This window comes from Saccoglossus kowalevskii, chromosome 1 (assembly GCF_978046115.1).
Source record: "Saccoglossus kowalevskii chromosome 1, keSacKowa6.1, whole genome shotgun sequence".
Taxonomy (NCBI): domain Eukaryota; kingdom Metazoa; phylum Hemichordata; class Enteropneusta; family Harrimaniidae; genus Saccoglossus; species Saccoglossus kowalevskii.
Window position 1 is genome coordinate 48,004,377 of NC_140641.1, and position 14,711 is coordinate 48,019,087.

General features: G+C 45.8%; 1 protein-coding gene across 1 annotated transcript in view; it reads left to right on the forward strand.

Annotated features, from left to right (window-relative positions):
• Window positions 1–14,711, forward strand: part of LOC100377890 (uncharacterized) — a 168,980-nt gene that overhangs the window by 79,401 nt on the left and 74,868 nt on the right. The gene's annotated exons all lie outside the window — the stretch shown is intronic.

Consider the following 14,711-nt stretch of genomic DNA (forward strand, 5'->3'; position numbering starts at 1 on the left):
ACATCTGCCAACATGTGTCACCAGTGCAGTGTATAACTTGACTGTGGTACATCTGTCAACAAGTGTCACCAGTGCAGTGCGTAACTTGACTGTAGTACATCTGCCAGCATGTGTCACCAGTGCAGTGCATAACTTGACTGTGGTACATCTGCCAGCAAGTGTCACCAGTGCAGTGTATAACATGACTGTGGTACATCTGCCAGCAAGTGTCACCAGTGCAGTGTATAACTTGACTATGGTACATCTGCCAGCAAGTGTCACCAGTGCAGTGTATAACTTGACTGTGGTATATCTGCCAGCAAGTGTCACCAGTGCAGTGTATAACTTGACTGTGGTATATCTGCCAGCATGTGTCACCAATGCAGGGCATAACTTGACTGTAGTACATCTGCCAGCAAGTGTCACCAGTACAGTGTATAACTTGACTGTAGTACATCTGCCAGCATGTGTCACCAGTGCAGTGTATAACATGACTGTAGTACATCTGTCAGCAAGTGTCACCAATGCAGTGCATAACTTGACTGTAGTACATCTGTCAGCAAGTGTCACCAATGCAGTGTATAACCTGACTGTAGTACATCTGCCAGCAAGTGTCACCAGTGCAGTGTATAACTTGACTGTAGTACATCTCCCAGCATGTGTCACCAATGCAGTGTATAACCTGACTGTAGTACATCTGCCAGCATGTGTCACCAGTGCAGGTATAACCTGACTGTAGTACATCTGCCAGCAAGTGTCACCAGTGCAGTGTATAACTTGACTGTAGTATATCTGCCAGCATGTGTCACCAGTGCATGGTATAACATGACTGTAGTACATCTGTCAGCAAGTGTCACCAATGCAGTGTATAACCTGACTGTAGTACATCTGCCAGCAAGTGTCACCAGTGCAGTGTATAACTTGACTGTAGTACATCTGCCAGCATGTGTCACCAGTGCAGTGTATAACATGACTGTAGTACATCTGTCAGAAAGTGTCACCAATGCAGTGCATAACCTGACTGTAGTACATCTGCCAGCAAGTGTCACTAGTGCAGTGTATAACTTGACTGTAGTACATCTGCCAGCATGTGTCACCAGTGCAGTGTATAACCTGACTGTAGTACATCTGCCAGCAAGTGTCACCAGTGCAGTGTATAACTTGACTGTAGTACATCTGCCAGCATGTGTCACCAATGCAGTGTATAACCTGACTGTAGTACATCTGCCAGCATATGTCACCAGTGCAGTGTATAACCTGACTAGTACATCTGCCAGCAAGTGTCACCAGTGCAGTGTATAACTTGACTGTAGTATATCTGCCAGCATGTGTCACCAGTGCAGTGTATAACATGACTGTAGTACATCTGTCAGCAAGTGTCACCAATGCAGTGCATAACTTGACTATGGTACATCTGTCAGCAAGTGTCACCAGTGCAGTGTATAACATGACTGTAGTACATCTGTCAGCAAGTGTCACCAATGCAGTGCATAACCTGACTGTAGTACATCTGCCAGCAAGTGTCACCAGTGCAGTGTATAACTTGAATGTAGTACATCTGCCAGCAAGTGCCACCAGTGCAGTGTATAACCTGACTGTAGTACATCTGCCAGCAAGTGTCACCAGTGCAGTGTATAACTTGACTGTAGTACATCTGCCAGTAAGTGTCACCAGTGCAGTGTATAACCTGACTGTAGTACATCTGCCAGCAAGTGTCGCCAGTGCAGTGTATATCTTGACTGTAGTACATCTGCCAGCATGTGTCACCAGTGCAGTGTATAACTTGACTGTAGTACATCTGCCAGCATGTGCCACCAGTGCAGTGTATAACATGACTGTGGTACATCTGCCAGCAAGTGTCACCAGTGCAGGTATAACTTGACTGTAGTACATCTGCCAGCATGTGTCACCAGTGCAGTGTATAACATGACTGTAGTACATCTGTCAGAAAGTGTCACCAATGCAGTGCATAACCTGACTGTAGTACATCTGCCAGCAAGTGTCACCAGTGCAGGGTATAACTTGACTGTAGTACATCTGCCAGCAAGTGCCACCAGTGCAGGGTATAACCTGACTGTAGTACATCTGCCAGCATGTGTCACCAATGCAGTGTATAACCTGACTGTAGTACATCTGCCAGCATGTGTCACCTGTGCAGTGTATAACTTGACTGTAGTACATCTGCCAGCATGTGTCACCAGTGCAATGTATAACATGACTGTAGTACATCTGTCAGAAAGTGTCACCAATGCAGTGCATAACCTGACTGTAGTACATCTGCCAGCAAGTGTCACTAGTGCAGTGTATAACTTGACTGTAGTACATCTGCCAGCATGTGTCACCAGTGCAGTGTATAACCTGACTGTAGTACATCTGCCAGCAAGTGTCACCAGTGCAGTGTATAACTTGACTGTAGTACATCTGCCAGCATGTGTCACCAATGCAGTGTATAACCTGACTGTAGTACATCTGCCAGCAAGTGTCACCAGTGCAGTGTATAACTTGACTGTAGTATATCTGCCAGCATGTGTCACCAGTGCAGTGTATAACATGACTGTAGTACATCTGTCAGCAAGTGTCACCAATGCAGTGCATAACTTGACTATGGTACATCTGTCAGCAAGTGTCACCAGTGCAGTGTATAACTTGACTGTTTTACATCTGCCAGCAAGTGTCACCAATGCAGTGCATAACTTGACTGTGGTACATCTGTCAGCAAGTGTCACCAATGCAGTGTATAACCTGACTGTAGTACATCTGCCAGCATGTGTCACCTGTGCAGTGTATAACTTGACTGTAGTACATCTGCCAGCATGTGTCACCAGTGCAATGTATAACATGACTGTAGTACATCTGTCAGAAAGTGTCACCAATGCAGTGCATAACCTGACTGTAGTACATCTGTCAGCAAGTGTCACCAGTGCAGTGTATAACATGACTGTAGTACATCTGTCAGCAAGTGTCACCAATGCAGTGCATAACCTGACTGTAGTACATCTGCCAGCAAGTGTCACCAGTGCAGTGTATAACTTGAATGTAGTACATCTGCCAGCAAGTGCCACCAGTGCAGTGTATAACCTGACTGTAGTACATCTGCCAGCAAGTGTCACCAGTGCAGTGTATAACTTGACTGTAGTACATCTGCCAGTAAGTGTCACCAGTGCAGTGTATAACCTGACTGTAGTACATCTGCCAGCAAGTGTCGCCAGTGCAGTGTATATCTTGACTGTAGTACATCTGCCAGCATGTGTCACCAGTGCAGTGTATAACTTGACTGTAGTACATCTGCCAGCATGTGCCACCAGTGCAGTGTATAACATGACTGTGGTACATCTGCCAGCAAGTGTCACCAGTGCAGGTATAACTTGACTGTAGTACATCTGCCAGCATGTGTCACCAGTGCAGTGTATAACATGACTGTAGTACATCTGTCAGAAAGTGTCACCAATGCAGTGCATAACCTGACTAGTACATCTGCCAGCAAGTGTCACCAGTGCAGGGTATAACTTGACTGTAGTACATCTGCCAGCAAGTGCCACCAGTGCAGGGTATAACCTGACTGTAGTACATCTGCCAGCATGTGTCACCAGTGCAGTGTATAACCTGACTGTAGTACATCTGCCAGCAAGTGTCACCAGTGCAGTGTATAACTTGACTGTAGTACATCTGCCAGCATGTGTCACCAGTGCAGTGTATAACTTGACTGTAGTACATCTGCCAGAATGTGCCACCAGTGCAGTGTATAACATGACTGTGGTACATCTGCCAGCAAGTGTCACCAGTGCAGGGTATAACTTGACTGTAGTACATCTGCCAGCATGTGTCACCAGTGCAGTCTATAACTTGACTGTTTTACATCTGCCAGCAAGTGTCACCAATGCAGTGCATAACTTGACTGTGGTACATCTGTCAGCAAGTGTCACCAATGCAGTGTATAACCTGACTGTAGTACATCTGCCAGCATGTGTCACCTGTGCAGTGTATAACTTGACTGTAGTACATCTGCCAGCATGTGTCACCAGTGCAATGTATAACATGACTGTAGTACATCTGTCAGAAAGTGTCACCAATGCAGTGCATAACCTGACTGTAGTACATCTGCCAGCAAGTGTCACTAGTGCAGTGTATAACTTGACTGTAGTACATCTGCCAGCATGTGTCACCAGTGCAGTGTATAACCTGACTGTAGTACATCTGCCAGCAAGTGTCACCAGTGCAGTGTATAACTTGACTGTAGTACATCTGCCAGCAAGTGTCGCCAGTGCAGTGTATATCTTGACTGTAGTACATCTGCCAGCATGTGTCACCAGTGCAGTGTATAACTTGACTGTAGTACATCTGCCAGCATGTGCCACCAGTGCAGTGTATAACATGACTGTGGTACATCTGCCAGCAAGTGTCACCAGTGCAGGTATAACTTGACTGTAGTACATCTGCCAGCATGTGTCACCAGTGCAGTGTATAACATGACTGTAGTACATCTGTCAGAAAGTGTCACCAATGCAGTGCATAACCTGACTGTAGTACATCTGCCAGCAAGTGTCACCAGTGCAGGGTATAACTTGACTGTAGTACATCTGCCAGCAAGTGCCACCAGTGCAGGGTATAACCTGACTGTAGTACATCTGCCAGCATGTGTCACCAGTGCAGTGTATAACCTGACTGTAGTACATCTGCCAGCAAGTGTCACCAGTGCAGTGTATAACTTGACTGTAGTACATCTGCCAGCATGTGTCACCAGTGCAGTGTATAACTTGACTGTAGTACATCTGCCAGAATGTGCCACCAGTGCAGTGTATAACATGACTGTGGTACATCTGCCAGCAAGTGTCACCAGTGCAGGGTATAACTTGACTGTAGTACATCTGCCAGCATGTGTCACCAGTGCAGTCTATAACTTGACTGTTTTACATCTGCCAGCAAGTGTCACCAATGCAGTGCATAACTTGACTGTGGTACATCTGTCAGCAAGTGTCACCAATGCAGTGTATAACCTGACTGTAGTACATCTGCCAGCATGTGTCACCTGTGCAGTGTATAACTTGACTGTAGTACATCTGCCAGCATGTGTCACCAGTGCAATGTATAACATGACTGTAGTACATCTGTCAGAAAGTGTCACCAATGCAGTGCATAACCTGACTGTAGTACATCTGCCAGCAAGTGTCACTAGTGCAGTGTATAACTTGACTGTAGTACATCTGCCAGCATGTGTCACCAGTGCAGTGTATAACCTGACTGTAGTACATCTGCCAGCAAGTGTCACCAGTGCAGTGTATAACTTGACTGTAGTACATCTGCCAGCATGTGTCACCAATGCAGTGTATAACCTGACTGTAGTACATCTGCCAGCATATGTCACCAGTGCAGTGTATAACCTGACTGTAGTACATCTGCCAGCAAGTGTCACCAGTGCAGTGTATAACTTGACTGTAGTACATCTGCCAGCATGTGTCACCAGTGCAGTGTATAACTTGACTGTAGTACATCTGCCAGAATGTGCCACCAGTGCAGTGTATAACATGACTGTGGTACATCTGCCAGCAAGTGTCACCAGTGCAGGGTATAACTTGACTGTAGTACATCTGCCAGCATGTGTCACCAGTGCAGTCTATAACTTGACTGTTTTACATCTGCCAGCAAGTGTCACCAATGCAGTGCATAACTTGACTGTGGTACATCTGTCAGCAAGTGTCACCAATGCAGTGTATAACCTGACTGTAGTACATCTGCCAGCATGTGTCACCTGTGCAGTGTATAACTTGACTGTAGTACATCTGCCAGCATGTGTCACCAGTGCAATGTATAACATGACTGTAGTACATCTGTCAGAAAGTGTCACCAATGCAGTGCATAACCTGACTGTAGTACATCTGCCAGCAAGTGTCACTAGTGCAGTGTATAACTTGACTGTAGTACATCTGCCAGCATGTGTCACCAGTGCAGTGTATAACCTGACTGTAGTACATCTGCCAGCAAGTGTCACCAGTGCAGTGTATAACTTGACTGTAGTACATCTGCCAGCATGTGTCACCAATGCAGTGTATAACCTGACTGTAGTACATCTGCCAGCATATGTCACCAGTGCAGTGTATAACCTGACTGTAGTACATCTGCCAGCAAGTGTCACCAGTGCAGTGTATAACTTGACTGTAGTATATCTGCCAGCATGTGTCACCAGTGCAGTGTATAACATGACTGTAGTACATCTGTCAGCAAGTGTCACCAATGCAGTGCATAACTTGACTATGGTACATCTGTCAGCAAGTGTCACCAGTGCAGTGTATAACTTGACTGTTTTACATCTGCCAGCAAGTGTCACCAATGCAGTGCATAACTTGACTGTGGTACATCTGTCAGCAAGTGTCACCAATGCAGTGTATAACCTGACTGTAGTACATCTGCCAGCATGTGTCACCTGTGCAGTGTATAACTTGACTGTAGTACATCTGCCAGCATGTGTCACCAGTGCAATGTATAACATGACTGTAGTACATCTGTCAGAAAGTGTCACCAATGCAGTGCATAACCTGACTGTAGTACATCTGCCAGCAAGTGTCACTAGTGCAGTGTATAACTTGACTGTAGTACATCTGCCAGCATGTGTCACCAGTGCAGTGTATAACCTGACTGTAGTACATCTGCCAGCAAGTGTCACCAGTGCAGTGTATAACTTGACTGTAGTACATCTGCCAGCATGTGTCACCAATGCAGTGTATAACCTGACTGTAGTACATCTGCCAGCATATGTCACCAGTGCAGTGTATAACCTGACTGTAGTACATCTGCCAGCAAGTGTCACCAGTGCAGTGTATAACTTGACTGTAGTATATCTGCCAGCATGTGTCACCAGTGCAGTGTATAACATGACTGTAGTACATCTGTCAGCAAGTGTCACCAATGCAGTGCATAACTTGACTATGGTACATCTGTCAGCAAGTGTCACCAGTGCAGTGTATAACATGACTGTAGTACATCTGTCAGCAAGTGTCACCAATGCAGTGTATAACCTGACTGTAGTACATCTACCAGCAAGTGTCACCAGTGCAGTGTATAACTTGACTGTAGTACATCTACCAGCATGTGTCACCAGTGCAGTGTATAACATGACTGTAGTACATCTGTCAGAAAGTGTCACCAATGCAGTGCATAACCTGACTGTAGTACATCTGCCAGCAAGTGTCACCAGTGCAGTGTATAACTTGACTGTAGTACATCTGCCAGCAAGTGCCACCAGTGCAGTGTATAACCTGACTGTAGTACATCTGCCAGCAAGTGTCACCAGTGCAGTGTATAACTTGACTGTAGTATATCTGCCAGCAAGTGTCACCAGTGCAGTGTATAACCTGACTGTAGTACATCTGCCAGCAAGTGTCGCCAGTGCAGTGTATAACTTGACTGTAGTACATCTGCCAGCATGTGTCACCAGTGCAGTGTATAACTTGACTGTAGTACATCTGCCAGCATGTGCCACCAGTGCAGTGTATAACATGACTGTGGTACATCTGCCAGCAAGTGTCACCAGTGCAGTGTATAACTTGACTGTAGTACATCTGCCAGCATGTGTCACCAGTGCAGTGTATAACATGACTGTAGTACATCTGTCAGAAAGTGTCACCAATGCAGTGCATAACCTGACTGTAGTACATCTGCCAGCAAGTGTCACCAGTGCAGGGTATAACTTGACTGTAGTACATCTGCCAGCAAGTGCCACCAGTGCAGGGTATAACCTGACTGTAGTACATCTGCCAGCAAGTGTCACCAGTGCAGTGTATAACCTGACTGTAGTACATCTGCCAGCAAGTGTCACCAGTGCAGAGTATAACTTGACTGTAGTACATCTGCCAGCATGTGTCACCAGTGCAGTGTATAACTTGACTGTAGTACATCTGCCAGCATGTGTCACCAGTGCAGTGTATAACTTGACTGTAGGACATCTGCCAGCAAGTGTCACCAGTGCAGAGTATAACTTGACTGTAGTACATCTGCCAGCATGTGTCACCAGTGCAGTGTATAACTTGACTGTAGTACATCTGCCAGCAAGTGTCACCAGTGCAGAGTATAACTTGACTGTAGTACATCTGCCAGCAAGTGTCACCAGTGCAGAGTATAACTTGACTGTAGTACATCTGCCAGCATGTGTCACCTGTGCAGTGTATAACTTGACTGTAGTACATCTGCCAGCAAGTGCCACCAGTGCAGTGCATAACTTGACTGTAGTACATCTGCCAGCATGTGTCACCAGTGCAGTGTATAACTTGACTGTGGTACATCTGCCAGCAAGTGCCACTAGTGCAGTGCATAACTTGACTGTAGTACATCTGCCAGCATGTGTCACCAGTGCAGTGCATAACTTGACTGTGGTACATCTGCCAGCAAGTGCCACCAGTGCAGTGCATAACTTGACTGTAGTACATCTGCCAACATGTGTCACCAGTGCAGTGTATAACTTGACTGTGGTACATCTGTCAACAAGTGTCACCAGTGCAGTGCGTAACTTGACTGTAGTACATCTGCCAGCATGTGTCACCAGTGCAGTGCATAACTTGACTGTGGTACATCTGCCAGCAAGTGTCACCAGTGCAGTGTATAACATGACTGTGGTACATCTGCCAGCAAGTGTCACCAGTGCAGTGTATAACTTGACTATGGTACATCTGCCAGCAAGTGTCACCAGTGCAGTGTATAACTTGACTGTGGTATATCTGCCAGCAAGTGTCACCAGTGCAGTGTATAACTTGACTGTGGTATATCTGCCAGCATGTGTCACCAATGCAGGGCATAACTTGACTGTAGTACATCTGCCAGCAAGTGTCACCAGTACAGTGTATAACTTGACTGTAGTACATCTGCCTGCATGTGTCACCAGTGCAGTGTATAACATGACTGTAGTACATCTGTCAGCAAGTGTCACCAATGCAGTGCATAACTTGACTGTAGTACATCTGTCAGCAAGTGTCACCAATGCAGTGTATAACCTGACTGTAGTACATCTGCCAGCAAGTGTCACCAGTGCAGTGTATAACTTGACTGTAGTACATCTCCCAGCATGTGTCACCAATGCAGTGTATAACCTGACTGTAGTACATCTGCCAGCATGTGTCACCAGTGCAGGTATAACCTGACTGTAGTACATCTGCCAGCAAGTGTCACCAGTGCAGTGTATAACTTGACTGTAGTATATCTGCCAGCATGTGTCACCAGTGCATGGTATAACATGACTGTAGTACATCTGTCAGCAAGTGTCACCAATGCAGTGTATAACCTGACTGTAGTACATCTGCCAGCAAGTGTCACCAGTGCAGTGTATAACTTGACTGTAGTACATCTGCCAGCATGTGTCACCAGTGCAGTGTATAACATGACTGTAGTACATCTGTCAGAAAGTGTCACCAATGCAGTGCATAACCTGACTGTAGTACATCTGCCAGCAAGTGTCACTAGTGCAGTGTATAACTTGACTGTAGTACATCTGCCAGCATGTGTCACCAGTGCAGTGTATAACCTGACTGTAGTACATCTGCCAGCAAGTGTCACCAGTGCAGTGTATAACTTGACTGTAGTACATCTGCCAGCATGTGTCACCAATGCAGTGTATAACCTGACTGTAGTACATCTGCCAGCATATGTCACCAGTGCAGTGTATAACCTGTCTAGTACATCTGCCAGCAAGTGTCACCAGTGCAGTGTATAACTTGACTGTAGTATATCTGCCAGCATGTGTCACCAGTGCAGTGTATAACATGACTGTAGTACATCTGTCAGCAAGTGTCACCAATGCAGTGCATAACTTGACTATGGTACATCTGTCAGCAAGTGTCACCAGTGCAGTGTATAACATGACTGTAGTACATCTGTCAGCAAGTGTCACCAATGCAGTGCATAACCTGACTGTAGTACATCTGCCAGCAAGTGTCACCAGTGCAGTGTATAACTTGAATGTAGTACATCTGCCAGCAAGTGCCACCAGTGCAGTGTATAACCTGACTGTAGTACATCTGCCAGCAAGTGTCACCAGTGCAGTGTATAACTTGACTGTAGTACATCTGCCAGTAAGTGTCACCAGTGCAGTGTATAACCTGACTGTAGTACATCTGCCAGCAAGTGTCGCCAGTGCAGTGTATATCTTGACTGTAGTACATCTGCCAGCATGTGTCACCAGTGCAGTGTATAACTTGACTGTAGTACATCTGCCAGCATGTGCCACCAGTGCAGTGTATAACATGACTGTGGTACATCTGCCAGCAAGTGTCACCAGTGCAGGTATAACTTGACTGTAGTACATCTGCCAGCATGTGTCACCAGTGCAGTGTATAACATGACTGTAGTACATCTGTCAGAAAGTGTCACCAATGCAGTGCATAACCTGACTGTAGTACATCTGCCAGCAAGTGTCACCAGTGCAGGGTATAACTTGACTGTAGTACATCTGCCAGCAAGTGCCACCAGTGCAGGGTATAACCTGACTGTAGTACATCTGCCAGCATGTGTCACCAGTGCAGTGTATAACCTGACTGTAGTACATCTGCCAGCAAGTGTCACCAGTGCAGTGTATAACTTGACTGTAGTACATCTGCCAGCATGTGTCACCAGTGCAGTGTATAACTTGACTGTAGTACATCTGCCAGAATGTGCCACCAGTGCAGTGTATAACATGACTGTGGTACATCTGCCAGCAAGTGTCACCAGTGCAGTGTATAACTTGACTGTAGTACATCTGCCAGCATGTGTCACCAGTGCAGTCTATAACTTGACTGTTTTACATCTGCCAGCAAGTGTCACCAATGCAGTGCATAACTTGACTGTGGTACATCTGTCAGCAAGTGTCACCAATGCAGTGTATAACCTGACTGTAGTACATCTGCCAGCATGTGTCACCTGTGCAGTGTATAACTTGACTGTAGTACATCTGCCAGCATGTGTCACCAGTGCAAGTATAACATGACTGTAGTACATCTGTCAGAAAGTGTCACCAATGCAGTGCATAACCTGACTGTAGTACATCTGCCAGCAAGTGTCACTAGTGCAGTGTATAACTTGACTGTAGTACATCTGCCAGCATGTGTCACCAGTGCAGTGTATAACCTGACTGTAGTACATCTGCCAGCAAGTGTCACCAGTGCAGTGTATAACTTGACTGTAGTACATCTGCCAGCATGTGTCACCAATGCAGTGTATAACCTGACTGTAGTACATCTGCCAGCATATGTCACCAGTGCAGTGTATAACCTGACTGTAGTACATCTGCCAGCAAGTGTCACCAGTGCAGTGTATAACTTGACTGTAGTATATCTGCCAGCATGTGTCACCAGTGCAATGTATAACATGACTGTAGTACATCTGTCAGCAAGTGTCACCAATGCAGTGCATAACTTGACTATGGTACATCTGTCAGCAAGTGTCACCAGTGCAGTGTATAACATGACTGTAGTACATCTGTCAGCAAGTGCCACCAGTGCAGTGTATAACCTGACTGTAGTACATCTGCCAGCAAGTGTCACCAGTGCAGTGTATAACTTGACTGTAGTACATCTGCCAGCATGTGTCACCAGTGCAGTCTATAACTTGACTGTTTTACATCTGCCAGCAAGTGTCACCAATGCAGTGCATAACTTGACTGTGGTACATCTGTCAGCAAGTGTCACCAATGCAGTGTATAACCTGACTGTAGTACATCTGCCAGCATGTGTCACCTGTGCAGTGTATAACTTGACTGTAGTACATCTGCCAGCATGTGTCACCAGTGCAATGTATAACATGACTGTAGTACATCTGTCAGAAAGTGTCACCAATGCAGTGCATAACCTGACTGTAGTACATCTGCCAGCAAGTGTCACTAGTGCAGTGTATAACTTGACTGTAGTACATCTGCCAGCATGTGTCACCAGTGCAGTGTATAACCTGACTGTAGTACATCTGCCAGCAAGTGTCACCAGTGCAGTGTATAACTTGACTGTAGTACATCTGCCAGCATGTGTCACCAATGCAGTGTATAACCTGACTGTAGTACATCTGCCAGCATATGTCACCAGTGCAGTGTATAACCTGACTGTAGTACATCTGCCAGCAAGTGTCACCAGTGCAGTGTATAACTTGACTGTAGTATATCTGCCAGCATGTGTCACCAGTGCAGTGTATAACATGACTGTAGTACATCTGTCAGCAAGTGTCACCAATGCAGTGCATAACTTGACTATGGTACATCTGTCAGCAAGTGTCACCAGTGCAGTGTATAACATGACTGTAGTACATCTGTCAGCAAGTGTCACCAATGCAGTGTATAACCTGACTGTAGTACATCTACCAGCAAGTGTCACCAGTGCAGTGTATAACTTGACTGTAGTACATCTACCAGCATGTGTCACCAGTGCAGTGTATAACATGACTGTAGTACATCTGTCAGAAAGTGTCACCAATGCAGTGCATAACCTGACTGTAGTACATCTGCCAGCAAGTGTCACCAGTGCAGTGTATAACTTGACTGTAGTACATCTGCCAGCAAGTGCCACCAGTGCAGTGTATAACCTGACTGTAGTACATCTGCCAGCAAGTGTCACCAGTGCAGTGTATAACTTGACTGTAGTACATCTGCCAGCAAGTGTCACCAGTGCAGTGTATAACCTGACTGTAGTACATCTGCCAGCAAGTGTCGCCAGTGCAGTGTATAACTTGACTGTAGTACATCTGCCAGCATGTGTCACCAGTGCAGTGTATAACTTGACTGTAGTACATCTGCCAGCATGTGCCACCAGTGCAGTGTATAACATGACTGTGGTACATCTGCCAGCAAGTGTCACCAGTGCAGTGTATAACTTGACTGTAGTACATCTGCCAGCATGTGTCACCAGTGCAGTGTATAACATGACTGTAGTACATCTGTCAGAAAGTGTCACCAATGCAGTGCATAACCTGACTGTAGTACATCTGCCAGCAAGTGTCACCAGTGCAGGGTATAACTTGACTGTAGTACATCTGCCAGCAAGTGCCACCAGTGCAGGGTATAACCTGACTGTAGTACATCTGCCAGCAAGTGTCACCAGTGCAGTGTATAACCTGACTGTAGTACATCTGCCAGCAAGTGTCACCAGTGCAGAGTATAACTTGACTGTAGTACATCTGCCAGCATGTGTCACCAGTGCAGTGTATAACTTGACTGTAGTACATCTGCCAGCATGTGTCACCAGTGCAGTGTATAACTTGACTGTAGGACATCTGCCAGCAAGTGTCACCAGTGCAGAGTATAACTTGACTGTAGTACATCTGCCAGCATGTGTCACCAGTGCAGTGTATAACTTGACTGTAGTACATCTGCCAGCATGTGTCACCAGTGCAGTGTATAACTTGACTGTAGTACATCTGCCAGCAAGTGTCACCAGTGCAGAGTATAACTTGACTGTAGTACATCTGCCAGCAAGTGTCACCAGTGCAGAGTATAACTTGACTGTAGTACATCTGCCAGCATGTGTCACCAGTGCAGTGTATAACTTGACTGTAGTACATCTGCCAGCATGTGCCACCAGTGCAGTGTATAACATGACTGTGGTACATCTGCCAGCAAGTGTCACCAGTGCAGTCTATAACTTGACTGTTTTACATCTGCCAGCAAGTGTCACCAATGCAGTGCATAACTTGACTGTGGTACATCTGTCAGCAAGTGTCACCAATGCAGTGTATAACCTGACTGTAGTACATCTGCCAGCATGTGTCACCTGTGCAGTGTATAACTTGAATGTAGTACATCTGCCAGCAAGTGTCACCAGTGCAGTGTATAACTTGACTGTGGTACATCTGTCAGCAAGTGTCACCAGTGCAGTGCATAACTTGACTTTGGTACATCTGCCAGCAAGTGTCACCAGTGCAGTGCATAACTTGACTTTGGTACATCTGCCAGCAAGTGTCACCAGTGCAGTGTATAACTTGACTGTAGTACATCTGCCAGCAAGTGCCACCAGTGCAGTGTATAACCTGACTGTAGTACATCTGCCAGCATGTGTCACCAGTGCAGTGTATAACCTGACTGTAGTACATCTGCCAGCAAGTGTCACCAGTGCATTGTATAACTTGACTGTAGTACATCTGCCAGCAAGTGCCACCAGTGCAGTGTATAACCTGACTGTAGTACATCTGCCAGCATGTGTCACCAGTGCAGTGTATAACCTGACTGTAGTACATCTGCCAGCAAGTGCCACCAGTGCAGCGTATAACCTGACTGTAGTACATCTGCCAGCATGTGTCACCTGTGCAGTGTATAACTTGACTGTAGTACATCTGCCAGCAAGTGTCACCAGTGCAGTGTATAACTTGACTGTAGTACATCTGCCAGCATGTGTCACCTGTGCAGTGTATAACTTGACTGTAGTACATCTGCCAGCAAGTGTCACCAGTGCAGTGTATAACTTGACTGTGTTACATCTGCCAGCATGTGTCACCTGTGCAGGGTATAACTTGACTGTAGTACATCTGCCAGCAAGTGTCACCAGTGCAGTGTATAACTTGACTGTAGTACATCTGCCAGCATGTGTCACCAATGCAGTGCATAACTTGACTTTCGTACATCTGCCATCAAGTGTCATCAGTGTAGTGTAGTGGTATTATGTTCTTGTATGCATCATTCGCCGGTACAAATAATGATCTTTTTTTAAGTAAGAAAGTTAAAAGTTTACTCAAATCACAAGTATGGGTAAAACAATAATAAGCTGGCTGAGGCATTTTTTATAGATTTAAAGTCGATC